Here is a 22,241-nt window from a genome sequence, read left to right as displayed (position 1 = left end):
GAGCAAAAATTTCTTTCTTCCTTTCTTTCTTTCTTTCTTTCTTTCTTTCTTTCTTTCTTACTTTCTTTCTTTCTTTCAGTCCAGAAACATCTCTACTTTTTCACAAACTAGGCCCATGCCCAAAATTACGGGAGCCATCCACCCCAGCTTTTCCCTAGCCTATCGTCACCACTGTCAGCTGTTCCTTGTCAACCTTTCCCCACCCACTTTTTGCACTCAACCAAGTGAAGGGGCTGGCCTTACCCTCCTCAAGGTTTGTGTTTCTGACAAGGATTTCCCTGGTCTGCTGGGGTTTTGTTTTTATGGCTCAGGTTTCTCTTCAGTCACGCATAAATCTTTCGCCTTTTACTAAAGATTTCCGTGGAGAGGACCGTCAATGAGTTTGATGTATTTTTGTGAGCTTTGTTAAGGCAAAGCTATAAGTGGTGTAACGTTAGCTGGGATTGTCTGGTGGCTTGGCCTCACTCTGTCATGTGACTTTCCCTGTGTTTGCAAAGGCGTGTCCTCGGGCTGCCAGTCAAGCAGAGGAAATAAGTGGTTCTCGCTTTTCGGCCTTTGGGCTAAGATCAAGTGTAGTATCTGTTCTTATCAGTTTAGTATCTGATATGTCCTCTATATGAGGGCTCTATATTAAGCAGGTTTTAAAGCTGGGAGCCGGAAACGGGGCTTGCTCCGTCTGCTCCACGCGTAGGCCTGGTATTGCAGTACTTCCGGGCTTGGTGCACCATTTTCTGATGTCAGAAAAAGAGCAAAAATATTTTTTCTTGCCAGAAACACGTCTACTTTTTCACAAGCTAGGCCCATGCCCAAAATTACGGGAGCCATCAACCCCACCTTTTCCTAGCCTATCGTCACCACTTTCTGCTCACCACTGTCAGCTGTTCCTCGTCATCCTTTCCCCACCCACTTTTTGCACTCAACCAAGTGAAGGGGCTGGCCTTACCCTCCTCAAGGTTTGTGTTTCTGACAAGGATTTCCCTGGTCTGCTGGGGTTTGTTTTTGATGGCTCAGGTTTCTCTTCAGTCACGCATAAATCTTTCGCCTTTTACTAAAGATTTCCGTGGAGAGGACCGTCAATGAGTTTGATGTATTTTTGTGAGCTTTATCAAGGTAAAGCTATAAGTAGGTGAACATTAGGTGGGTGTGTCTGGTGGGTTGTCCTTGTTGTGTCATGTGTTTTTCCATGTGTGCGCCAAAGCGTGTCCTCGGGCTGCCGGTCAAGCAGAGGCAATAAGAGGTTATCCCTTCTCAGCATTTTGGCAAAGCTCAAGTGTTTCCTGGTCTGGCTTTGGGCTGCGACTGTATTCAAGTTGCACTTCTTAGTCTGGCTTTGAGAAGGTGAGTATGAAGGAAAGGATATTAAACAAATGAATCTGTTCTCATCAGTTTATTATCTGATATGTCCTCTACATAAGGACTCTATATTAAGCAGGTTGTCAGAAAAAGAGCAAAAATTTCTTTCTTTCTTTCTTTCTTACTTTCTTTCTTTCTTTCAGTCCAGAAACATCTCTACTTTTTCACAAACTAGGCCCATGCCCAAAATTACGGGAGCCATCCACCCCAGCTTTTCCCTAGCCTATCGTCACCACTGTCAGCTGTTCCTTGTCAACCTTTCCCCACCCACTTTTTGCACTCAACCAAGTGAAGGGGCTGGCCTTACCCTCCTCAAGGTTTGTGTTTCTGACAAGGATTTCCCTGGTCTGCTGGGGTTTTGTTTTTATGGCTCAGGTTTCTCTTCAGTCACGCATAAATCTTTCGCCTTTTACTAAAGATTTCCGTGGAGAGGACCGTCAATGAGTTTGATGTATTTTTGTGAGCTTTGTTAAGGCAAAGCTATAAGTGGTGTAACGTTAGCTGGGATTGTCTGGTGGCTTGGCCTCACTCTGTCATGTGACTTTCCCTGTGTTTGCAAAGGCGTGTCCTCGGGCTGCCAGTCAAGCAGAGGAAATAAGTGGTTCTCGCTTTTCGGCCTTTGGGCTAAGATCAAGTGTAGTATCTGTTCTTATCAGTTTAGTATCTGATATGTCCTCTATATGAGGGCTCTATATTAAGCAGGTTTTAAAGCTGGGAGCCGGAAACGGGGCTTGCTCCGTCTGCTCCACGCGTAGGCCTGGTATTGCAGTACTTCCGGGCTTGGTGCACCATTTTCTGATGTCAGAAAAAGAGCAAAAATATTTTTTCTTGCCAGAAACACGTCTACTTTTTCACAAGCTAGGCCCATGCCCAAAATTACGGGAGCCATCAACCCCACCTTTTCCTAGCCTATCGTCACCACTTTCTGCTCACCACTGTCAGCTGTTCCTCGTCATCCTTTCCCCACCCACTTTTTGCACTCAACCAAGTGAAGGGGCTGGCCTTACCCTCCTCAAGGTTTGTGTTTCTGACAAGGATTTCCCTGGTCTGCTGGGGTTTGTTTTTGATGGCTCAGGTTTCTCTTCAGTCACGCATAAATCTTTCGCCTTTTACTAAAGATTTCCGTGGAGAGGACCGTCAATGAGTTTGATGTATTTTTGTGAGCTTTATCAAGGTAAAGCTATAAGTAGGTGAACATTAGGTGGGTGTGTCTGGTGGGTTGTCCTTGTTGTGTCATGTGTTTTTCCATGTGTGCGCCAAAGCGTGTCCTCGGGCTGCCGGTCAAGCAGAGGCAATAAGAGGTTATCCCTTCTCAGCATTTTGGCAAAGCTCAAGTGTTTCCTGGTCTGGCTTTGGGCTGCGACTGTATTCAAGTTGCACTTCTTAGTCTGGCTTTGAGAAGGTGAGTATGAAGGAAAGGATATTAAACAAATGAATCTGTTCTCATCAGTTTATTATCTGATATGTCCTCTACATAAGGACTCTATATTAAGCAGGTTGTCAGAAAAAGAGCAAAAATTTCTTTCTTTCTTTCTTTCTTACTTTCTTTCTTTCTTTCAGTCCAGAAACATCTCTACTTTTTCACAAACTAGGCCCATGCCCAAAATTACGGGAGCCATCCACCCCAGCTTTTCCCTAGCCTATCGTCACCACTGTCAGCTGTTCCTTGTCAACCTTTCCCCACCCACTTTTTGCACTCAACCAAGTGAAGGGGCTGGCCTTACCCTCCTCAAGGTTTGTGTTTCTGACAAGGATTTCCCTGGTCTGCTGGGGTTTTGTTTTTATGGCTCAGGTTTCTCTTCAGTCACGCATAAATCTTTCGCCTTTTACTAAAGATTTCCGTGGAGAGGACCGTCAATGAGTTTGATGTATTTTTGTGAGCTTTGTTAAGGCAAAGCTATAAGTGGTGTAACGTTAGCTGGGATTGTCTGGTGGCTTGGCCTCACTCTGTCATGTGACTTTCCCTGTGTTTGCAAAGGCGTGTCCTCGGGCTGCCAGTCAAGCAGAGGAAATAAGTGGTTCTCGCTTTTCGGCCTTTGGGCTAAGATCAAGTGTAGTATCTGTTCTTATCAGTTTAGTATCTGATATGTCCTCTATATGAGGGCTCTATATTAAGCAGGTTTTAAAGCTGGGAGCCGGAAACGGGGCTTGCTCCGTCTGCTCCACGCGTAGGCCTGGTATTGCAGTACTTCCGGGCTTGGTGCACCATTTTCTGATGTCAGAAAAAGAGCAAAAATATTTTTTCTTGCCAGAAACACGTCTACTTTTTCACAAGCTAGGCCCATGCCCAAAATTACGGGAGCCATCAACCCCACCTTTTCCTAGCCTATCGTCACCACTTTCTGCTCACCACTGTCAGCTGTTCCTCGTCATCCTTTCCCCACCCACTTTTTGCACTCAACCAAGTGAAGGGGCTGGCCTTACCCTCCTCAAGGTTTGTGTTTCTGACAAGGATTTCCCTGGTCTGCTGGGGTTTGATTTTTATGGCTCAGGTTTCTCTTCAGTCACGCATAAATCTTTCGCCTTTTACTAAAGATTTCCGTGGAGAGGACCGTCAATGAGTTTGATGTATTTTTGTGAGCTTTATCAAGGTAAAGCTATAAGTAGGTGAACATTAGGTGGGTGTGTCTGGTGGATTGTCCTTGTTGTGTCATGTGTTTTTCCATGTGTGCGCCAAAGCGTGTCCTCGGGCTGCCGGTCAAGCAGAGGCAATAAGAGGTTATCCCTTCTCAGCATTTTGGCAAAGCTCAAGTGTTTCCTGGTCTGGCTTTGGGCTGCGACTGTATTCAAGTTGCACTTCTTAGTCTGGCTTTGAGAAGGTGAGTATGAAGGAAAGGATATTAAACAAATGAATCTGTTCTCATCAGTTTATTATCTGATATGTCCTCTACATAAGGACTCTATATTAAGCAGGTTGTCAGAAAAAGAGCAAAAATTTCTTTCTTTCTTTCTTTCTTTCTTTCTTTCTTTCTTTCTTTCTTTCAGTCCAGAAACATCTCTACTTTTTCACAAACTAGGCCCATGCCCAAAATTACGGGAGCCATCCACCCCAGCTTTTCCCTAGCCTATCGTCACCACTGTCAGCTGTTCCTTGTCAACCTTTCCCCACCCACTTTTTGCACTCAACCAAGTGAAGGGGCTGGCCTTACCCTCCTCAAGGTTTGTGTTTCTGACAAGGATTTCCCTGGTCTGCTGGGGTTTTGTTTTTATGGCTCAGGTTTCTCTTCAGTCACGCATAAATCTTTCGCCTTTTACTAAAGATTTCCGTGGAGAGGACCGTCAATGAGTTTGATGTATTTTTGTGAGCTTTGTTAAGGCAAAGCTATAAGTGGTGTAACGTTAGCTGGGATTGTCTGGTGGCTTGGCCTCACTCTGTCATGTGACTTTCCCTGTGTTTGCAAAGGCGTGTCCTCGGGCTGCCAGTCAAGCAGAGGAAATAAGTGGTTCTCGCTTTTCGGCCTTTGGGCTAAGATCAAGTGTAGTATCTGTTCTTATCAGTTTAGTATCTGATATGTCCTCTATATGAGGGCTCTATATTAAGCAGGTTTTAAAGCTGGGAGCCGGAAACGGGGCTTGCTCCGTCTGCTCCACGCGTAGGCCTGGTATTGCAGTACTTCCGGGCTTGGTGCACCATTTTCTGATGTCAGAAAAAGAGCAAAAATATTTTTTCTTGCCAGAAACACGTCTACTTTTTCACAAGCTAGGCCCATGCCCAAAATTACGGGAGCCATCAACCCCACCTTTTCCTAGCCTATCGTCACCACTTTCTGCTCACCACTGTCAGCTGTTCCTCGTCATCCTTTCCCCACCCACTTTTTGCACTCAACCAAGTGAAGGGGCTGGCCTTACCCTCCTCAAGGTTTGTGTTTCTGACAAGGATTTCCCTGGTCTGCTGGGGTTTGATTTTTATGGCTCAGGTTTCTCTTCAGTCACGCATAAATCTTTCGCCTTTTACTAAAGATTTCCGTGGAGAGGACCGTCAATGAGTTTGATGTATTTTTGTGAGCTTTATCAAGGTAAAGCTATAAGTAGGTGAACATTAGGTGGGTGTGTCTGGTGGATTGTCCTTGTTGTGTCATGTGTTTTTCCATGTGTGCGCCAAAGCGTGTCCTCGGGCTGCCGGTCAAGCAGAGGCAATAAGAGGTTATCCCTTCTCAGCATTTTGGCAAAGCTCAAGTGTTTCCTGGTCTGGCTTTGGGCTGCGACTGTATTCAAGTTGCACTTCTTAGTCTGGCTTTGAGAAGGTGAGTATGAAGGAAAGGATATTAAACAAATGAATCTGTTCTCATCAGTTTATTATCTGATATGTCCTCTACATAAGGACTCTATATTAAGCAGGTTGTCAGAAAAAGAGCAAAAATTTCTTTCTTTCTTTCTTTCTTTCTTTCTTTCTTTCTTTCAGTCCAGAAACATCTCTACTTTTTCACAAACTAGGCCCATGCCCAAAATTACGGGAGCCATCCACCCCAGCTTTTCCCTAGCCTATCGTCACCACTGTCAGCTGTTCCTTGTCAACCTTTCCCCACCCACTTTTTGCACTCAACCAAGTGAAGGGGCTGGCCTTACCCTCCTCAAGGTTTGTGTTTCTGACAAGGATTTCCCTGGTCTGCTGGGGTTTTGTTTTTATGGCTCAGGTTTCTCTTCAGTCACGCATAAATCTTTCGCCTTTTACTAAAGCTTTCCGTGGAGAGGACCGTCAATGAGTTTGATGTATTTTTGTGAGCTTTATCAAGGTAAAGCTATAAGTAGGTGAACATTAGGTGGGTGTGTCTGGTGGATTGTCCTTGTTGTGTCATGTGTTTTTCCATGTGTGCGCCAAAGCGTGTCCTCGGGCTGCCGGTCAAGCAGAGGCAATAAGAGGTTATCCCTTCTCAGCATTTTGGCAAAGCTCAAGTGTTTTCTGGTCTGGCTTTGGGCTGCGACTGTATTCAAGTTGCACTTCTTAGTCTGGCTTTGAGAAGGTGAGCATGAAGGAAAGGATATTAAACAAATGAATCTTTTCTCATCAGTTTATTATCTGATATGTCCTCTACATAAGGACTCTATATTAAGCAGGTTGTCAGAAAAAGAGCAAAAATTTCTTTCTTTCTTTCTTTCTTTCTTTCTTACTTTCTTTCTTTCTTTCTTTCAGTCCAGAAACATCTCTACTTTTTCACAAACTAGGCCCATGCCCAAAATTACGGGAGCCATCCACCCCAGCTTTTCCCTAGCCTATCGTCACCACTGTCAGCTGTTCCTTGTCAACCTTTCCCCACCCACTTTTTGCACTCAACCAAGTGAAGGGGCTGGCCTTACCCTCCTCAAGGTTTGTGTTTCTGACAAGGATTTCCCTGGTCTGCTGGGGTTTGATTTTTATGGCTCAGGTTTCTCTTCAGTCACGCATAAATCTTTCGCCTTTTACTAAAGATTTCCGTGGAGAGGACCGTCAATGAGTTTGATGTATTTTTGTGAGCTTTATCAAGGTAAAGCTATAAGTAGGTGAACATTAGGTGGGTGTGTCTGGTGGATTGTCCTTGTTGTGTCATGTGTTTTTCCATGTGTGCGCCAAAGCGTGTCCTCGGGCTGCCGGTCAAGCAGAGGCAATAAGAGGTTATCCCTTCTCAGCATTTTGGCAAAGCTCAAGTGTTTTCTGGTCTGGCTTTGGGCTGCGACTGTATTCAAGTTGCACTTCTTAGTCTGGCTTTGAGAAGGTGAGCATGAAGGAAAGGATATTAAACAAATGAATCTGTTCTCATCAGTTTATTATCTGATATGTCCTCTACATAAGGACTCTATATTAAGCAGGTTGTCAGAAAAAGAGCAAAAATTTCTTTCTTTCTTTCTTTCTTTCTTTCTTTCTTACTTTCTTTCTTTCTTTCTTTCTTTCTTTCAGTCCAGAAACATCTCTACTTTTTCACAAACTAGGCCCATGCCCAAAATTACGGGAGCCATCCACCCCAGCTTTTCCCTAGCCTATCGTCACCACTTTCTGCTCACCACTGTCAGCTGTTCCTTGTCATCCTTTCCCCACCCACTTTTTGCACTCAACCAAGTGAAGGGGCTGGCCTTACCCTCCTCAAGGTTTGTGTTTCTGACAAGGATTTCCCTGGTCTGCTGGGGTTTGATTTTTATGGCTCAGGTTTCTCTTCAGTCACGCATAAATCTTTCGCCTTTTACTAAAGATTTCCGTGGAGAGGACCGTCAATGAGTTTGATGTATTTTTGTGAGCTTTGTTAAGGCAAAGCTATAAGTGGTGTAACGTTAGCTGGGATTGTCTGGTGGCTTGGCCTCACTCTGTCATGTGACTTTCCCTGTGTTTGCAAAGGCGTGTCCTCGGGCTGCCAGTCAAGCAGAGGAAATAAGTGGTTCTCGCTTTTCGGCCTTTGGGCTAAGATCAAGTGTAGTATCTGTTCTTATCAGTTTAGTATCTGATATGTCCTCTATATGAGGGCTCTATATTAAGCAGGTTTTAAAGCTGGGAGCCGGAAACGGGGCTTGCTCCGTCTGCTCCACGCGTAGGCCTGGTATTGCAGTACTTCCGGGCTTGGTGCACCATTTTCTGATGTCAGAAAAAGAGCAAAAATATTTTTTCTTGCCAGAAACACGTCTACTTTTTCACAAGCTAGGCCCATGCCCAAAATTACGGGAGCCATCAACCCCACCTTTTCCTAGCCTATCGTCACCACTTTCTGCTCACCACTGTCAGCTGTTCCTTGTCATCCTTTCCCCACCCACTTTTTGCACTCAACCAAGTGAAGGGGCTGGCCTTACCCTCCTCAAGGTTTGTGTTTCTGACAAGGATTTCCCTGGTCTGCTGGGGTTTGATTTTTATGGCTCAGGTTTCTCTTCAGTCACGCATAAATCTTTCGCCTTTTACTAAAGATTTCCGTGGAGAGGACCGTCAATGAGTTTGATGTATTTTTGTGAGCTTTATCAAGGTAAAGCTATAAGTAGGTGAACATTAGGTGGGTGTGTCTGGTGGATTGTCCTTGTTGTGTCATGTGTTTTTCCATGTGTGCGCCAAAGCGTGTCCTCGGGCTGCCGGTCAAGCAGAGGCAATAAGAGGTTATCCCTTCTCAGCATTTTGGCAAAGCTCAAGTGTTTCCTGGTCTGGCTTTGGGCTGCGACTGTATTCAAGTTGCACTTCTTAGTCTGGCTTTGAGAAGGTGAGTATGAAGGAAAGGATATTAAACAAATGAATCTGTTCTCATCAGTTTATTATCTGATATGTCCTCTACATAAGGACTCTATATTAAGCAGGTTGTCAGAAAAAGAGCAAAAATTTCTTTCTTTCTTTCTTTCTTTCTTACTTTCTTTCTTTCTTTCTTTCTTTCAGTCCAGAAACATCTCTACTTTTTCACAAACTAGGCCCATGCCCAAAATTACGGGAGCCATCCACCCCAGCTTTTCCCTAGCCTATCGTCACCACTGTCAGCTGTTCCTTGTCAACCTTTCCCCACCCACTTTTTGCACTCAACCAAGTGAAGGGGCTGGCCTTACCCTCCTCAAGGTTTGTGTTTCTGACAAGGATTTCCCTGGTCTGCTGGGGTTTGATTTTTATGGCTCAGGTTTCTCTTCAGTCACGCATAAATCTTTCGCCTTTTACTAAAGATTTCCGTGGAGAGGACCGTCAATGAGTTTGATGTATTTTTGTGAGCTTTGTTAAGGCAAAGCTATAAGTGGTGTAACGTTAGCTGGGATTGTCTGGTGGCTTGGCCTCCCTCTGTCATGTGACTTTCCCTGTGTTTGCAAAGGCGTGTCCTCGGGCTGCCAGTCAAGCAGAGGAAATAAGTGGTTCTCGCTTTTCGGCCTTTGGGCTAAGATCAAGTGTAGTATCTGTTCTTATCAGTTTAGTATCTGATATGTCCTCTATATGAGGGCTCTATATTAAGCAGGTTTTAAAGCTGGGAGCCGGAAACGGGGCTTGCTCCGTCTGCTCCACGCGTAGGCCTGGTATTGCAGTACTTCCGGGCTTGGTGCACCATTTTCTGATGTCAGAAAAAGAGCAAAAATATTTTTTCTTGCCAGAAACACGTCTACTTTTTCACAAGCTAGGCCCATGCCCAAAATTACGGGAGCCATCAACCCCACCTTTTCCTAGCCTATCGTCACCACTTTCTGCTCACCACTGTCAGCTGTTCCTTGTCATCCTTTCCCCACCCACTTTTTGCACTCAACCAAGTGAAGGGGCTGGCCTTACCCTCCTCAAGGTTTGTGTTTCTGACAAGGATTTCCCTGGTCTGCTGGGGTTTGATTTTTATGGCTCAGGTTTCTCTTCAGTCACGCATAAATCTTTCGCCTTTTACTAAAGATTTCCGTGGAGAGGACCGTCAATGAGTTTGATGTATTTTTGTGAGCTTTATCAAGGTAAAGCTATAAGTAGGTGAACATTAGGTGGGTGTGTCTGGTGGATTGTCCTTGTTGTGTCATGTGTTTTTCCATGTGTGCGCCAAAGCGTGTCCTCGGGCTGCCGGTCAAGCAGAGGCAATAAGAGGTTATCCCTTCTCAGCATTTTGGCAAAGCTCAAGTGTTTCCTGGTCTGGCTTTGGGCTGCGACTGTATTCAAGTTGCACTTCTTAGTCTGGCTTTGAGAAGGTGAGTATGAAGGAAAGGATATTAAACAAATGAATCTGTTCTCATCAGTTTATTATCTGATATGTCCTCTACATAAGGACTCTATATTAAGCAGGTTGTCAGAAAAAGAGCAAAAATTTCTTTCTTTCTTTCTTTCTTACTTTCTTTCTTTCTTTCAGTCCAGAAACATCTCTACTTTTTCACAAACTAGGCCCATGCCCAAAATTACGGGAGCCATCCACCCCAGCTTTTCCCTAGCCTATCGTCACCACTGTCAGCTGTTCCTTGTCAACCTTTCCCCACCCACTTTTTGCACTCAACCAAGTGAAGGGGCTGGCCTTACCCTCCTCAAGGTTTGTGTTTCTGACAAGGATTTCCCTGGTCTGCTGGGGTTTGATTTTTATGGCTCAGGTTTCTCTTCAGTCACGCATAAATCTTTCGCCTTTTACTAAAGATTTCCGTGGAGAGGACCGTCAATGAGTTTGATGTATTTTTGTGAGCTTTGTTAAGGCAAAGCTATAAGTGGTGTAACGTTAGCTGGGATTGTCTGGTGGCTTGGCCTCACTCTGTCATGTGACTTTCCCTGTGTTTGCAAAGGCGTGTCCTCGGGCTGCCAGTCAAGCAGAGGAAATAAGTGGTTCTCGCTTTTCGGCCTTTGGGCTAAGATCAAGTGTAGTATCTGTTCTTATCAGTTTAGTATCTGATATGTCCTCTATATGAGGGCTCTATATTAAGCAGGTTTTAAAGCTGGGAGCCGGAAACGGGGCTTGCTCCGTCTGCTCCACGCGTAGGCCTGGTATTGCAGTACTTCCGGGCTTGGTGCACCATTTTCTGATGTCAGAAAAAGAGCAAAAATATTTTTTCTTGCCAGAAACACGTCTACTTTTTCACAAGCTAGGCCCATGCCCAAAATTACGGGAGCCATCAACCCCACCTTTTCCTAGCCTATCGTCACCACTTTCTGCTCACCACTGTCAGCTGTTCCTTGTCATCCTTTCCCCACCCACTTTTTGCACTCAACCAAGTGAAGGGGCTGGCCTTACCCTCCTCAAGGTTTGTGTTTCTGACAAGGATTTCCCTGGTCTGCTGGGGTTTGATTTTTATGGCTCAGGTTTCTCTTCAGTCACGCATAAATCTTTCGCCTTTTACTAAAGATTTCCGTGGAGAGGACCGTCAATGAGTTTGATGTATTTTTGTGAGCTTTATCAAGGTAAAGCTATAAGTAGGTGAACATTAGGTGGGTGTGTCTGGTGGATTGTCCTTGTTGTGTCATGTGTTTTTCCATGTGTGCGCCAAAGCGTGTCCTCGGGCTGCCGGTCAAGCAGAGGCAATAAGAGGTTATCCCTTCTCAGCATTTTGGCAAAGCTCAAGTGTTTCCTGGTCTGGCTTTGGGCTGCGACTGTATTCAAGTTGCACTTCTTAGTCTGGCTTTGAGAAGGTGAGTATGAAGGAAAGGATATTAAACAAATGAATCTGTTCTCATCAGTTTATTATCTGATATGTCCTCTACATAAGGACTCTATATTAAGCAGGTTGTCAGAAAAAGAGCAAAAATTTCTTTCTTTCTTTCTTTCTTACTTTCTTTCTTTCTTTCAGTCCAGAAACATCTCTACTTTTTCACAAACTAGGCCCATGCCCAAAATTACGGGAGCCATCCACCCCAGCTTTTCCCTAGCCTATCGTCACCACTGTCAGCTGTTCCTTGTCAACCTTTCCCCACCCACTTTTTGCACTCAACCAAGTGAAGGGGCTGGCCTTACCCTCCTCAAGGTTTGTGTTTCTGACAAGGATTTCCCTGGTCTGCTGGGGTTTGATTTTTATGGCTCAGGTTTCTCTTCAGTCACGCATAAATCTTTCGCCTTTTACTAAAGATTTCCGTGGAGAGGACCGTCAATGAGTTTGATGTATTTTTGTGAGCTTTGTTAAGGCAAAGCTATAAGTGGTGTAACGTTAGCTGGGATTGTCTGGTGGCTTGGCCTCCCTCTGTCATGTGACTTTCCCTGTGTTTGCAAAGGCGTGTCCTCGGGCTGCCAGTCAAGCAGAGGAAATAAGTGGTTCTCGCTTTTCGGCCTTTGGGCTAAGATCAAGTGTAGTATCTGTTCTTATCAGTTTAGTATCTGATATGTCCTCTATATGAGGGCTCTATATTAAGCAGGTTTTAAAGCTGGGAGCCGGAAACGGGGCTTGCTCCGTCTGCTCCACGCGTAGGCCTGGTATTGCAGTACTTCCGGGCTTGGTGCACCATTTTCTGATGTCAGAAAAAGAGCAAAAATATTTTTTCTTGCCAGAAACACGTCTACTTTTTCACAAGCTAGGCCCATGCCCAAAATTACGGGAGCCATCAACCCCACCTTTTCCTAGCCTATCGTCACCACTTTCTGCTCACCACTGTCAGCTGTTCCTTGTCATCCTTTCCCCACCCACTTTTTGCACTCAACCAAGTGAAGGGGCTGGCCTTACCCTCCTCAAGGTTTGTGTTTCTGACAAGGATTTCCCTGGTCTGCTGGGGTTTGATTTTTATGGCTCAGGTTTCTCTTCAGTCACGTATAAATCTTTCGCCTTTTACTAAAGATTTCCGTGGAGAGGACCGTCAATGAGTTTGATGTATTTTTGTGAGCTTTATCAAGGTAAAGCTATAAGTAGGTGAACATTAGGTGGGTGTGTCTGGTGGATTGTCCTTGTTGTGTCATGTGTTTTTCCATGTGTGCGCCAAAGCGTGTCCTCGGGCTGCCGGTCAAGCAGAGGCAATAAGAGGTTATCCCTTCTCAGCATTTTGGCAAAGCTCAAGTGTTTCCTGGTCTGGCTTTGGGCTGCGACTGTATTCAAGTTGCACTTCTTAGTCTGGCTTTGAGAAGGTGAGTATGAAGGAAAGGATATTAAACAAATGAATCTGTTCTCATCAGTTTATTATCTGATATGTCCTCTACATAAGGACTCTATATTAAGCAGGTTGTCAGAAAAAGAGCAAAAATTTCTTTCTTTCTTTCTTTCTTACTTTCTTTCTTTCTTTCAGTCCAGAAACATCTCTACTTTTTCACAAACTAGGCCCATGCCCAAAATTACGGGAGCCATCCACCCCAGCTTTTCCCTAGCCTATCGTCACCACTGTCAGCTGTTCCTTGTCAACCTTTCCCCACCCACTTTTTGCACTCAACCAAGTGAAGGGGCTGGCCTTACCCTCCTCAAGGTTTGTGTTTCTGACAAGGATTTCCCTGGTCTGCTGGGGTTTGATTTTTATGGCTCAGGTTTCTCTTCAGTCACGCATAAATCTTTCGCCTTTTACTAAAGATTTCCGTGGAGAGGACCGTCAATGAGTTTGATGTATTTTTGTGAGCTTTGTTAAGGCAAAGCTATAAGTGGTGTAACGTTAGCTGGGATTGTCTGGTGGCTTGGCCTCCCTCTGTCATGTGACTTTCCCTGTGTTTGCAAAGGCGTGTCCTCGGGCTGCCAGTCAAGCAGAGGAAATAAGTGGTTCTCGCTTTTCGGCCTTTGGGCTAAGATCAAGTGTAGTATCTGTTCTTATCAGTTTAGTATCTGATATGTCCTCTATATGAGGGCTCTATATTAAGCAGGTTTTAAAGCTGGGAGCCGGAAACGGGGCTTGCTCCGTCTGCTCCACGCGTAGGCCTGGTATTGCAGTACTTCCGGGCTTGGTGCACCATTTTCTGATGTCAGAAAAAGAGCAAAAATATTTTTTCTTGCCAGAAACACGTCTACTTTTTCACAAGCTAGGCCCATGCCCAAAATTACGGGAGCCATCAACCCCACCTTTTCCTAGCCTATCGTCACCACTTTCTGCTCACCACTGTCAGCTGTTCCTTGTCATCCTTTCCCCACCCACTTTTTGCACTCAACCAAGTGAAGGGGCTGGCCTTACCCTCCTCAAGGTTTGTGTTTCTGACAAGGATTTCCCTGGTCTGCTGGGGTTTGATTTTTATGGCTCAGGTTTCTCTTCAGTCACGCATAAATCTTTCGCCTTTTACTAAAGATTTCCGTGGAGAGGACCGTCAATGAGTTTGATGTATTTTTGTGAGCTTTATCAAGGTAAAGCTATAAGTAGGTGAACATTAGGTGGGTGTGTCTGGTGGATTGTCCTTGTTGTGTCATGTGTTTTTCCATGTGTGCGCCAAAGCGTGTCCTCGGGCTGCCGGTCAAGCAGAGGCAATAAGAGGTTATCCCTTCTCAGCATTTTGGCAAAGCTCAAGTGTTTCCTGGTCTGGCTTTGGGCTGCGACTGTATTCAAGTTGCACTTCTTAGTCTGGCTTTGAGAAGGTGAGTATGAAGGAAAGGATATTAAACAAATGAATCTGTTCTCATCAGTTTATTATCTGATATGTCCTCTACATAAGGACTCTATATTAAGCAGGTTGTCAGAAAAAGAGCAAAAATTTCTTTCTTTCTTTCTTTCTTACTTTCTTTCTTTCTTTCAGTCCAGAAACATCTCTACTTTTTCACAAACTAGGCCCATGCCCAAAATTACGGGAGCCATCCACCCCAGCTTTTCCCTAGCCTATCGTCACCACTGTCAGCTGTTCCTTGTCAACCTTTCCCCACCCACTTTTTGCACTCAACCAAGTGAAGGGGCTGGCCTTACCCTCCTCAAGGTTTGTGTTTCTGACAAGGATTTCCCTGGTCTGCTGGGGTTTGATTTTTATGGCTCAGGTTTCTCTTCAGTCACGCATAAATCTTTCGCCTTTTACTAAAGATTTCCGTGGAGAGGACCGTCAATGAGTTTGATGTATTTTTGTGAGCTTTATCAAGGTAAAGCTATAAGTAGGTGAACATTAGGTGGGTGTGTCTGGTGGATTGTCCTTGTTGTGTCATGTGTTTTTCCATGTGTGCGCCAAAGCGTGTCCTCGGGCTGCCGGTCAAGCAGAGGCAATAAGAGGTTATCCCTTCTCAGCATTTTGGCAAAGCTCAAGTGTTTCCTGGTCTGGCTTTGGGCTGCGACTGTATTCAAGTTGCACTTCTTAGTCTGGCTTTGAGAAGGTGAGTATGAAGGAAAGGATATTAAACAAATGAATCTGTTCTCATCAGTTTATTATCTGATATGTCCTCTACATAAGGACTCTATATTAAGCAGGTTGTCAGAAAAAGAGCAAAAATTTCTTTCTTTCTTTCTTTCTTACTTTCTTTCTTTCTTTCAGTCCAGAAACATCTCTACTTTTTCACAAACTAGGCCCATGCCCAAAATTACGGGAGCCATCCACCCCAGCTTTTCCCTAGCCTATCGTCACCACTGTCAGCTGTTCCTTGTCAACCTTTCCCCACCCACTTTTTGCACTCAACCAAGTGAAGGGGCTGGCCTTACCCTCCTCAAGGTTTGTGTTTCTGACAAGGATTTCCCTGGTCTGCTGGGGTTTGATTTTTATGGCTCAGGTTTCTCTTCAGTCACGCATAAATCTTTCGCCTTTTACTAAAGATTTCCGTGGAGAGGACCGTCAATGAGTTTGATGTATTTTTGTGAGCTTTGTTAAGGCAAAGCTATAAGTGGTGTAACGTTAGCTGGGATTGTCTGGTGGCTTGGCCTCACTCTGTCATGTGACTTTCCCTGTGTTTGCAAAGGCGTGTCCTCGGGCTGCCAGTCAAGCAGAGGAAATAAGTGGTTCTCGCTTTTCGGCCTTTGGGCTAAGATCAAGTGTAGTATCTGTTCTTATCAGTTTAGTATCTGATATGTCCTCTATATGAGGGCTCTATATTAAGCAGGTTTTAAAGCTGGGAGCCGGAAACGGGGCTTGCTCCGTCTGCTCCACGCGTAGGCCTGGTATTGCAGTACTTCCGGGCTTGGTGCACCATTTTCTGATGTCAGAAAAAGAGCAAAAATATTTTTTCTTGCCAGAAACACGTCTACTTTTTCACAAGCTAGGCCCATGCCCAAAATTACGGGAGCCATCAACCCCACCTTTTCCTAGCCTATCGTCACCACTTTCTGCTCACCACTGTCAGCTGTTCCTTGTCATCCTTTCCCCACCCACTTTTTGCACTCAACCAAGTGAAGGGGCTGGCCTTACCCTCCTCAAGGTTTGTGTTTCTGACAAGGATTTCCCTGGTCTGCTGGGGTTTGATTTTTATGGCTCAGGTTTCTCTTCAGTCACGTATAAATCTTTCGCCTTTTACTAAAGATTTCCGTGGAGAGGACCGTCAATGAGTTTGATGTATTTTTGCGAGCTTTATCAAGGTAAAGCTATAAGTAGGTGAACATTAGGTGGGTGTGTCTGGTGGATTGTCCTTGTTGTGTCATGTGTTTTTCCATGTGTGCGCCAAAGCGTGTCCTCGGGCTGCCGGTCAAGCAGAGGCAATAAGAGGTTATCCCTTCTCAGCATTTTGGCAAAGCTCAAGTGTTTCCTGGTCTGGCTTTGGGCTGCGACTGTATTCAAGTTGCACTTCTTAGTCTGGCTTTGAGAAGGTGAGTATGAAGGAAAGGATATTAAACAAATGAATCTGTTCTCATCAGTTTATTATCTGATATGTCCTCTACATAAGGACTCTATATTAAGCAGGTTGTCAGAAAAAGAGCAAAAATTTCTTTCTTTCTTTCTTTCTTACTTTCTTTCTTTCTTTCAGTCCAGAAACATCTCTACTTTTTCACAAACTAGGCCCATGCCCAAAATTACGGGAGCCATCCACCCCAGCTTTTCCCTAGCCTATCGTCACCACTGTCAGCTGTTCCTTGTCAACCTTTCCCCACCCACTTTTTGCACTCAACCAAGTGAAGGGGCTGGCCTTACCCTCCTCAAGGTTTGTGTTTCTGACAAGGATTTCCCTGGTCTGCTGGGGTTTGATTTTTATGGCTCAGGTTTCTCTTCAGTCACGCATAAATCTTTCGCCTTTTACTAAAGATTTCCGTGGAGAGGACCGTCAATGAGTTTGATGTATTTTTGTGAGCTTTGTTAAGGCAAAGCTATAAGTGGTGTAACGTTAGCTGGGATTGTCTGGTGGCTTGGCCTCCCTCTGTCATGTGACTTTCCCTGTGTTTGCAAAGGCGTGTCCTCGGGCTGCCAGTCAAGCAGAGGAAATAAGTGGTTCTCGCTTTTCGGCCTTTGGGCTAAGATCAAGTGTAGTATCTGTTCTTATCAGTTTAGTATCTGATATGTCCTCTATATGAGGGCTCTATATTAAGCAGGTTTTAAAGCTGGGAGCCGGAAACGGGGCTTGCTCCGTCTGCTCCACGCGTAGGCCTGGTATTGCAGTACTTCCGGGCTTGGTGCACCATTTTCTGATGTCAGAAAAAGAGCAAAAATATTTTTTCTTGCCAGAAACACGTCTACTTTTTCACAAGCTAGGCCCATGCCCAAAATTACGGGAGCCATCAACCCCACCTTTTCCTAGCCTATCGTCACCACTTTCTGCTCACCACTGTCAGCTGTTCCTTGTCATCCTTTCCCCACCCACTTTTTGCACTCAACCAAGTGAAGGGGCTGGCCTTACCCTCCTCAAGGTTTGTGTTTCTGACAAGGATTTCCCTGGTCTGCTGGGGTTTGATTTTTATGGCTCAGGTTTCTCTTCAGTCACGTATAAATCTTTCGCCTTTTACTAAAGATTTCCGTGGAGAGGACCGTCAATGAGTTTGATGTATTTTTGTGAGCTTTATCAAGGTAAAGCTATAAGTAGGTGAACATTAGGTGGGTGTGTCTGGTGGATTGTCCTTGTTGTGTCATGTGTTTTTCCATGTGTGCGCCAAAGCGTGTCCTCGGGCTGCCGGTCAAGCAGAGGCAATAAGAGGTTATCCCTTCTCAGCATTTTGGCAAAGCTCAAGTGTTTCCTGGTCTGGCTTTGGGCTGCGACTGTATTCAAGTTGCACTTCTTAGTCTGGCTTTGAGAAGGTGAGTATGAAGGAAAGGATATTAAACAAATGAATCTGTTCTCATCAGTTTATTATCTGATATGTCCTCTACATAAGGACTCTATATTAAGCAGGTTGTCAGAAAAAGAGCAAAAATTTCTTTCTTTCTTTCTTTCTTACTTTCTTTCTTTCTTTCAGTCCAGAAACATCTCTACTTTTTCACAAACTAGGCCCATGCCCAAAATTACGGGAGCCATCCACCCCAGCTTTTCCCTAGCCTATCGTCACCACTGTCAGCTGTTCCTTGTCAACCTTTCCCCACCCACTTTTTGCACTCAACCAAGTGAAGGGGCTGGCCTTACCCTCCTCAAGGTTTGTGTTTCTGACAAGGATTTCCCTGGTCTGCTGGGGTTTGATTTTTATGGCTCAGGTTTCTCTTCAGTCACGCATAAATCTTTCGCCTTTTACTAAAGATTTCCGTGGAGAGGACCGTCAATGAGTTTGATGTATTTTTGTGAGCTTTGTTAAGGCAAAGCTATAAGTGGTGTAACGTTAGCTGGGATTGTCTGGTGGCTTGGCCTCCCTCTGTCATGTGACTTTCCCTGTGTTTGCAAAGGCGTGTCCTCGGGCTGCCAGTCAAGCAGAGGAAATAAGTGGTTCTCGCTTTTCGGCCTTTGGGCTAAGATCAAGTGTAGTATCTGTTCTTATCAGTTTAGTATCTGATATGTCCTCTATATGAGGGCTCTATATTAAGCAGGTTTTAAAGCTGGGAGCCGGAAACGGGGCTTGCTCCGTCTGCTCCACGCGTAGGCCTGGTATTGCAGTACTTCCGGGCTTGGTGCACCATTTTCTGATGTCAGAAAAAGAGCAAAAATATTTTTTCTTGCCAGAAACACGTCTACTTTTTCACAAGCTAGGCCCATGCCCAAAATTACGGGAGCCATCAACCCCACCTTTTCCTAGCCTATCGTCACCACTTTCTGCTCACCACTGTCAGCTGTTCCTTGTCATCCTTTCCCCACCCACTTTTTGCACTCAACCAAGTGAAGGGGCTGGCCTTACCCTCCTCAAGGTTTGTGTTTCTGACAAGGATTTCCCTGGTCTGCTGGGGTTTGATTTTTATGGCTCAGGTTTCTCTTCAGTCACGCATAAATCTTTCGCCTTTTACTAAAGATTTCCGTGGAGAGGACCGTCAATGAGTTTGATGTATTTTTGTGAGCTTTATCAAGGTAAAGCTATAAGTAGGTGAACATTAGGTGGGTGTGTCTGGTGGATTGTCCTTGTTGTGTCATGTGTTTTTCCATGTGTGCGCCAAAGCGTGTCCTCGGGCTGCCGGTCAAGCAGAGGCAATAAGAGGTTATCCCTTCTCAGCATTTTGGCAAAGCTCAAGTGTTTCCTGGTCTGGCTTTGGGCTGCGACTGTATTCAAGTTGCACTTCTTAGTCTGGCTTTGAGAAGGTGAGTATGAAGGAAAGGATATTAAACAAATGAATCTGTTCTCATCAGTTTATTATCTGATATGTCCTCTACATAAGGACTCTATATTAAGCAGGTTGTCAGAAAAAGAGCAAAAATTTCTTTCTTTCTTTCTTTCTTACTTTCTTTCTTTCTTTCAGTCCAGAAACATCTCTACTTTTTCACAAACTAGGCCCATGCCCAAAATTACGGGAGCCATCCACCCCAGCTTTTCCCTAGCCTATCGTCACCACTGTCAGCTGTTCCTTGTCAACCTTTCCCCACCCACTTTTTGCACTCAACCAAGTGAAGGGGCTGGCCTTACCCTCCTCAAGGTTTGTGTTTCTGACAAGGATTTCCCTGGTCTGCTGGGGTTTGATTTTTATGGCTCAGGTTTCTCTTCAGTCACGCATAAATCTTTCGCCTTTTACTAAAGATTTCCGTGGAGAGGACCGTCAATGAGTTTGATGTATTTTTGTGAGCTTTATCAAGGTAAAGCTATAAGTAGGTGAACATTAGGTGGGTGTGTCTGGTGGATTGTCCTTGTTGTGTCATGTGTTTTTCCATGTGTGCGCCAAAGCGTGTCCTCGGGCTGCCGGTCAAGCAGAGGCAATAAGAGGTTATCCCTTCTCAGCATTTTGGCAAAGCTCAAGTGTTTCCTGGTCTGGCTTTGGGCTGCGACTGTATTCAAGTTGCACTTCTTAGTCTGGCTTTGAGAAGGTGAGTATGAAGGAAAGGATATTAAACAAATGAATCTGTTCTCATCAGTTTATTATCTGATATGTCCTCTACATAAGGACTCTATATTAAGCAGGTTGTCAGAAAAAGAGCAAAAATTTCTTTCTTTCTTTCTTTCTTACTTTCTTTCTTTCTTTCAGTCCAGAAACATCTCTACTTTTTCACAAACTAGGCCCATGCCCAAAATTACGGGAGCCATCCACCCCAGCTTTTCCCTAGCCTATCGTCACCACTGTCAGCTGTTCCTTGTCAACCTTTCCCCACCCACTTTTTGCACTCAACCAAGTGAAGGGGCTGGCCTTACCCTCCTCAAGGTTTGTGTTTCTGACAAGGATTTCCCTGGTCTGCTGGGGTTTGATTTTTATGGCTCAGGTTTCTCTTCAGTCACGCATAAATCTTTCGCCTTTTACTAAAGATTTCCGTGGAGAGGACCGTCAATGAGTTTGATGTATTTTTGTGAGCTTTGTTAAGGCAAAGCTATAAGTGGTGTAACGTTAGCTGGGATTGTCTGGTGGCTTGGCCTCACTCTGTCATGTGACTTTCCCTGTGTTTGCAAAGGCGTGTCCTCGGGCTGCCAGTCAAGCAGAGGAAATAAGTGGTTCTCGCTTTTCGGCCTTTGGGCTAAGATCAAGTGTAGTATCTGTTCTTATCAGTTTAGTATCTGATATGTCCTCTATATGAGGGCTCTATATTAAGCAGGTTTTAAAGCTGGGAGCCGGAAACGGGGCTTGCTCCGTCTGCTCCACGCGTAGGCCTGGTATTGCAGTACTTCCGGGCTTGGTGCACCATTTTCTGATGTCAGAAAAAGAGCAAAAATATTTTTTCTTGCCAGAAACACGTCTACTTTTTCACAAGCTAGGCCCATGCCCAAAATTACGGGAGCCATCAACCCCACCTTTTCCTAGCCTATCGTCACCACTTTCTGCTCACCACTGTCAGCTGTTCCTTGTCATCCTTTCCCCACCCACTTTTTGCACTCAACCAAGTGAAGGGGCTGGCCTTACCCTCCTCAAGGTTTGTGTTTCTGACAAGGATTTCCCTGGTCTGCTGGGGTTTGATTTTTATGGCTCAGGTTTCTCTTCAGTCACGCATAAATCTTTCGCCTTTTACTAAAGATTTCCGTGGAGAGGACCGTCAATGAGTTTGATGTATTTTTGCGAGCTTTATCAAGGTAAAGCTATAAGTAGGTGAACATTAGGTGGGTGTGTCTGGTGGATTGTCCTTGTTGTGTCATGTGTTTTTCCATGTGTGCGCCAAAGCGTGTCCTCGGGCTGCCGGTCAAGCAGAGGCAATAAGAGGTTATCCCTTCTCAGCATTTTGGCAAAGCTCAAGTGTTTCCTGGTCTGGCTTTGGGCTGCGACTGTATTCAAGTTGCACTTCTTAGTCTGGCTTTGAGAAGGTGAGTATGAAGGAAAGGATATTAAACAAATGAATCTGTTCTCATCAGTTTATTATCTGATATGTCCTCTACATAAGGACTCTATATTAAGCAGGTTGTCAGAAAAAGAGCAAAAATTTCTTTCTTTCTTTCTTTCTTTCTTTCTTTCTTTCTTTCAGTCCAGAAACATCTCTACTTTTTCACAAACTAGGCCCATGCCCAAAATTACGGGAGCCATCCACCCCAGCTTTTCCCTAGCCTATCGTCACCACTGTCAGCTGTTCCTTGTCAACCTTTCCCCACCCACTTTTTGCACTCAACCAAGTGAAGGGGCTGGCCTTACCCTCCTCAAGGTTTGTGTTTCTGACAAGGATTTCCCTGGTCTGCTGGGGTTTGATTTTTATGGCTCAGGTTTCTCTTCAGTCACGCATAAATCTTTCGCCTTTTACTAAAGATTTCCGTGGAGAGGACCGTCAATGAGTTTGATGTATTTTTGTGAGCTTTGTTAAGGCAAAGCTATAAGTGGTGTAACGTTAGCTGGGATTGTCTGGTGGCTTGGCCTCACTCTGTCATGTGACTTTCCCTGTGTTTGCAAAGGCGTGTCCTCGGGCTGCCAGTCAAGCAGAGGAAATAAGTGGTTCTCGCTATTCGGCCGTTGGGCTAAGATCAAGTGTAGTATCTGTTCTTATCAGTTTAGTATCTGATATGTCCTCTATATGAGGGCTCTATATTAAGCAGGTTTTAAAGCTGGGAGCCGGAAACGGGGCTTGCTCCGTCTGCTCCACGCGTAGGCCTGGTATTGCAGTACTTCCGGGCTTGGTGCACCATTTTCTGATGTCAGAAAAAGAGCAAAAATATTTTTTCTTGCCAGAAACACGTCTACTTTTTCACAAGCTAGGCCCATGCCCAAAATTACGGGAGCCATCAACCCCACCTTTTCCTAGCCTATCGTCACCACTTTCTGCTCACCACTGTCAGCTGT

At 44.9% G+C, this 22,241-nt stretch overlaps 45 non-coding genes across 45 annotated transcripts; all 45 read left to right on the top strand.

Moving 5' to 3' along the window:
- The first annotated feature begins 303 nt into the window (after positions 1-303).
- LOC131368487 (U5 spliceosomal RNA) lies at positions 304-418 on the top strand. Its single transcript, XR_009207059.1, has one exon. It is a non-coding gene; the product is annotated as a U5 spliceosomal RNA (small nuclear RNA).
- A 122-nt stretch (positions 419-540) lies between these two features.
- Positions 541-730, top strand: LOC131368576 (U2 spliceosomal RNA). Its single transcript, XR_009207145.1, has one exon. It is a non-coding gene; the product is annotated as a U2 spliceosomal RNA (small nuclear RNA).
- Positions 731-1,003: 273 nt separating this feature from the next.
- Positions 1,004-1,118, top strand: LOC131368535 (U5 spliceosomal RNA). Its single transcript, XR_009207106.1, has one exon. It is a non-coding gene; the product is annotated as a U5 spliceosomal RNA (small nuclear RNA).
- A 602-nt stretch (positions 1,119-1,720) lies between these two features.
- LOC131368485 (U5 spliceosomal RNA) lies at positions 1,721-1,835 on the top strand. The gene has a single exon (XR_009207058.1). It is a non-coding gene; the product is annotated as a U5 spliceosomal RNA (small nuclear RNA).
- A 122-nt stretch (positions 1,836-1,957) lies between these two features.
- LOC131368575 (U2 spliceosomal RNA) lies at positions 1,958-2,147 on the top strand. Its single transcript, XR_009207144.1, has one exon. It is a non-coding gene; the product is annotated as a U2 spliceosomal RNA (small nuclear RNA).
- A 273-nt stretch (positions 2,148-2,420) lies between these two features.
- LOC131368533 (U5 spliceosomal RNA) lies at positions 2,421-2,535 on the top strand. Its single transcript, XR_009207104.1, has one exon. It is a non-coding gene; the product is annotated as a U5 spliceosomal RNA (small nuclear RNA).
- A 602-nt stretch (positions 2,536-3,137) lies between these two features.
- LOC131368484 (U5 spliceosomal RNA) lies at positions 3,138-3,252 on the top strand. Its single transcript, XR_009207057.1, has one exon. It is a non-coding gene; the product is annotated as a U5 spliceosomal RNA (small nuclear RNA).
- Positions 3,253-3,374: 122 nt separating this feature from the next.
- Positions 3,375-3,564, top strand: LOC131368573 (U2 spliceosomal RNA). The gene has a single exon (XR_009207143.1). It is a non-coding gene; the product is annotated as a U2 spliceosomal RNA (small nuclear RNA).
- Positions 3,565-3,837: 273 nt separating this feature from the next.
- On the top strand, positions 3,838-3,952 carry LOC131368532 (U5 spliceosomal RNA). The gene has a single exon (XR_009207103.1). It is a non-coding gene; the product is annotated as a U5 spliceosomal RNA (small nuclear RNA).
- Positions 3,953-4,562: 610 nt separating this feature from the next.
- Positions 4,563-4,677, top strand: LOC131368483 (U5 spliceosomal RNA). Its single transcript, XR_009207056.1, has one exon. It is a non-coding gene; the product is annotated as a U5 spliceosomal RNA (small nuclear RNA).
- A 122-nt stretch (positions 4,678-4,799) lies between these two features.
- LOC131368567 (U2 spliceosomal RNA) lies at positions 4,800-4,989 on the top strand. The gene has a single exon (XR_009207138.1). It is a non-coding gene; the product is annotated as a U2 spliceosomal RNA (small nuclear RNA).
- Positions 4,990-5,262: 273 nt separating this feature from the next.
- LOC131368531 (U5 spliceosomal RNA) lies at positions 5,263-5,377 on the top strand. The gene has a single exon (XR_009207102.1). It is a non-coding gene; the product is annotated as a U5 spliceosomal RNA (small nuclear RNA).
- Positions 5,378-5,979: 602 nt separating this feature from the next.
- On the top strand, positions 5,980-6,094 carry LOC131368566 (U5 spliceosomal RNA). Its single transcript, XR_009207137.1, has one exon. It is a non-coding gene; the product is annotated as a U5 spliceosomal RNA (small nuclear RNA).
- Positions 6,095-6,708: 614 nt separating this feature from the next.
- On the top strand, positions 6,709-6,823 carry LOC131368530 (U5 spliceosomal RNA). The gene has a single exon (XR_009207101.1). It is a non-coding gene; the product is annotated as a U5 spliceosomal RNA (small nuclear RNA).
- A 640-nt stretch (positions 6,824-7,463) lies between these two features.
- LOC131368482 (U5 spliceosomal RNA) lies at positions 7,464-7,578 on the top strand. Its single transcript, XR_009207055.1, has one exon. It is a non-coding gene; the product is annotated as a U5 spliceosomal RNA (small nuclear RNA).
- Positions 7,579-7,700: 122 nt separating this feature from the next.
- On the top strand, positions 7,701-7,890 carry LOC131368556 (U2 spliceosomal RNA). The gene has a single exon (XR_009207127.1). It is a non-coding gene; the product is annotated as a U2 spliceosomal RNA (small nuclear RNA).
- Positions 7,891-8,163: 273 nt separating this feature from the next.
- On the top strand, positions 8,164-8,278 carry LOC131368529 (U5 spliceosomal RNA). Its single transcript, XR_009207100.1, has one exon. It is a non-coding gene; the product is annotated as a U5 spliceosomal RNA (small nuclear RNA).
- Positions 8,279-8,892: 614 nt separating this feature from the next.
- LOC131368481 (U5 spliceosomal RNA) lies at positions 8,893-9,007 on the top strand. Its single transcript, XR_009207054.1, has one exon. It is a non-coding gene; the product is annotated as a U5 spliceosomal RNA (small nuclear RNA).
- A 122-nt stretch (positions 9,008-9,129) lies between these two features.
- On the top strand, positions 9,130-9,319 carry LOC131368545 (U2 spliceosomal RNA). The gene has a single exon (XR_009207116.1). It is a non-coding gene; the product is annotated as a U2 spliceosomal RNA (small nuclear RNA).
- Positions 9,320-9,592: 273 nt separating this feature from the next.
- On the top strand, positions 9,593-9,707 carry LOC131368528 (U5 spliceosomal RNA). Its single transcript, XR_009207099.1, has one exon. It is a non-coding gene; the product is annotated as a U5 spliceosomal RNA (small nuclear RNA).
- A 602-nt stretch (positions 9,708-10,309) lies between these two features.
- Positions 10,310-10,424, top strand: LOC131368480 (U5 spliceosomal RNA). The gene has a single exon (XR_009207053.1). It is a non-coding gene; the product is annotated as a U5 spliceosomal RNA (small nuclear RNA).
- A 122-nt stretch (positions 10,425-10,546) lies between these two features.
- On the top strand, positions 10,547-10,736 carry LOC131368534 (U2 spliceosomal RNA). The gene has a single exon (XR_009207105.1). It is a non-coding gene; the product is annotated as a U2 spliceosomal RNA (small nuclear RNA).
- A 273-nt stretch (positions 10,737-11,009) lies between these two features.
- On the top strand, positions 11,010-11,124 carry LOC131368527 (U5 spliceosomal RNA). Its single transcript, XR_009207098.1, has one exon. It is a non-coding gene; the product is annotated as a U5 spliceosomal RNA (small nuclear RNA).
- Positions 11,125-11,726: 602 nt separating this feature from the next.
- LOC131368479 (U5 spliceosomal RNA) lies at positions 11,727-11,841 on the top strand. The gene has a single exon (XR_009207052.1). It is a non-coding gene; the product is annotated as a U5 spliceosomal RNA (small nuclear RNA).
- Positions 11,842-11,963: 122 nt separating this feature from the next.
- LOC131368523 (U2 spliceosomal RNA) lies at positions 11,964-12,153 on the top strand. Its single transcript, XR_009207094.1, has one exon. It is a non-coding gene; the product is annotated as a U2 spliceosomal RNA (small nuclear RNA).
- Positions 12,154-12,426: 273 nt separating this feature from the next.
- LOC131368609 (U5 spliceosomal RNA) lies at positions 12,427-12,541 on the top strand. The gene has a single exon (XR_009207177.1). It is a non-coding gene; the product is annotated as a U5 spliceosomal RNA (small nuclear RNA).
- Positions 12,542-13,143: 602 nt separating this feature from the next.
- LOC131368478 (U5 spliceosomal RNA) lies at positions 13,144-13,258 on the top strand. Its single transcript, XR_009207051.1, has one exon. It is a non-coding gene; the product is annotated as a U5 spliceosomal RNA (small nuclear RNA).
- Positions 13,259-13,380: 122 nt separating this feature from the next.
- On the top strand, positions 13,381-13,570 carry LOC131368512 (U2 spliceosomal RNA). Its single transcript, XR_009207083.1, has one exon. It is a non-coding gene; the product is annotated as a U2 spliceosomal RNA (small nuclear RNA).
- A 273-nt stretch (positions 13,571-13,843) lies between these two features.
- On the top strand, positions 13,844-13,958 carry LOC131368526 (U5 spliceosomal RNA). The gene has a single exon (XR_009207097.1). It is a non-coding gene; the product is annotated as a U5 spliceosomal RNA (small nuclear RNA).
- A 602-nt stretch (positions 13,959-14,560) lies between these two features.
- On the top strand, positions 14,561-14,675 carry LOC131368525 (U5 spliceosomal RNA). The gene has a single exon (XR_009207096.1). It is a non-coding gene; the product is annotated as a U5 spliceosomal RNA (small nuclear RNA).
- A 602-nt stretch (positions 14,676-15,277) lies between these two features.
- LOC131368476 (U5 spliceosomal RNA) lies at positions 15,278-15,392 on the top strand. Its single transcript, XR_009207049.1, has one exon. It is a non-coding gene; the product is annotated as a U5 spliceosomal RNA (small nuclear RNA).
- A 122-nt stretch (positions 15,393-15,514) lies between these two features.
- On the top strand, positions 15,515-15,704 carry LOC131368500 (U2 spliceosomal RNA). The gene has a single exon (XR_009207072.1). It is a non-coding gene; the product is annotated as a U2 spliceosomal RNA (small nuclear RNA).
- Positions 15,705-15,977: 273 nt separating this feature from the next.
- Positions 15,978-16,092, top strand: LOC131368513 (U5 spliceosomal RNA). Its single transcript, XR_009207084.1, has one exon. It is a non-coding gene; the product is annotated as a U5 spliceosomal RNA (small nuclear RNA).
- A 602-nt stretch (positions 16,093-16,694) lies between these two features.
- LOC131368475 (U5 spliceosomal RNA) lies at positions 16,695-16,809 on the top strand. Its single transcript, XR_009207048.1, has one exon. It is a non-coding gene; the product is annotated as a U5 spliceosomal RNA (small nuclear RNA).
- A 122-nt stretch (positions 16,810-16,931) lies between these two features.
- On the top strand, positions 16,932-17,121 carry LOC131368489 (U2 spliceosomal RNA). The gene has a single exon (XR_009207061.1). It is a non-coding gene; the product is annotated as a U2 spliceosomal RNA (small nuclear RNA).
- A 273-nt stretch (positions 17,122-17,394) lies between these two features.
- Positions 17,395-17,509, top strand: LOC131368608 (U5 spliceosomal RNA). Its single transcript, XR_009207176.1, has one exon. It is a non-coding gene; the product is annotated as a U5 spliceosomal RNA (small nuclear RNA).
- Positions 17,510-18,111: 602 nt separating this feature from the next.
- Positions 18,112-18,226, top strand: LOC131368474 (U5 spliceosomal RNA). The gene has a single exon (XR_009207047.1). It is a non-coding gene; the product is annotated as a U5 spliceosomal RNA (small nuclear RNA).
- A 122-nt stretch (positions 18,227-18,348) lies between these two features.
- Positions 18,349-18,538, top strand: LOC131368477 (U2 spliceosomal RNA). The gene has a single exon (XR_009207050.1). It is a non-coding gene; the product is annotated as a U2 spliceosomal RNA (small nuclear RNA).
- A 273-nt stretch (positions 18,539-18,811) lies between these two features.
- LOC131368524 (U5 spliceosomal RNA) lies at positions 18,812-18,926 on the top strand. Its single transcript, XR_009207095.1, has one exon. It is a non-coding gene; the product is annotated as a U5 spliceosomal RNA (small nuclear RNA).
- Positions 18,927-19,528: 602 nt separating this feature from the next.
- On the top strand, positions 19,529-19,643 carry LOC131368522 (U5 spliceosomal RNA). The gene has a single exon (XR_009207093.1). It is a non-coding gene; the product is annotated as a U5 spliceosomal RNA (small nuclear RNA).
- Positions 19,644-20,245: 602 nt separating this feature from the next.
- LOC131368473 (U5 spliceosomal RNA) lies at positions 20,246-20,360 on the top strand. Its single transcript, XR_009207046.1, has one exon. It is a non-coding gene; the product is annotated as a U5 spliceosomal RNA (small nuclear RNA).
- Positions 20,361-20,482: 122 nt separating this feature from the next.
- LOC131368607 (U2 spliceosomal RNA) lies at positions 20,483-20,672 on the top strand. Its single transcript, XR_009207175.1, has one exon. It is a non-coding gene; the product is annotated as a U2 spliceosomal RNA (small nuclear RNA).
- A 273-nt stretch (positions 20,673-20,945) lies between these two features.
- Positions 20,946-21,060, top strand: LOC131368560 (U5 spliceosomal RNA). The gene has a single exon (XR_009207131.1). It is a non-coding gene; the product is annotated as a U5 spliceosomal RNA (small nuclear RNA).
- Positions 21,061-21,662: 602 nt separating this feature from the next.
- LOC131368472 (U5 spliceosomal RNA) lies at positions 21,663-21,777 on the top strand. Its single transcript, XR_009207045.1, has one exon. It is a non-coding gene; the product is annotated as a U5 spliceosomal RNA (small nuclear RNA).
- A 122-nt stretch (positions 21,778-21,899) lies between these two features.
- LOC131368604 (U2 spliceosomal RNA) lies at positions 21,900-22,089 on the top strand. Its single transcript, XR_009207173.1, has one exon. It is a non-coding gene; the product is annotated as a U2 spliceosomal RNA (small nuclear RNA).
- The last annotated feature ends 152 nt before the right edge of the window (positions 22,090-22,241 follow it).

This window comes from Hemibagrus wyckioides, linkage group LG17 (assembly GCF_019097595.1).
Source record: "Hemibagrus wyckioides isolate EC202008001 linkage group LG17, SWU_Hwy_1.0, whole genome shotgun sequence".
In the NCBI taxonomy this organism is placed as follows: domain Eukaryota; kingdom Metazoa; phylum Chordata; class Actinopteri; order Siluriformes; family Bagridae; genus Hemibagrus; species Hemibagrus wyckioides.
Note: the sequence above shows the minus strand (reverse complement) of the source record. Positions and strands in the feature narration are given on the sequence as shown.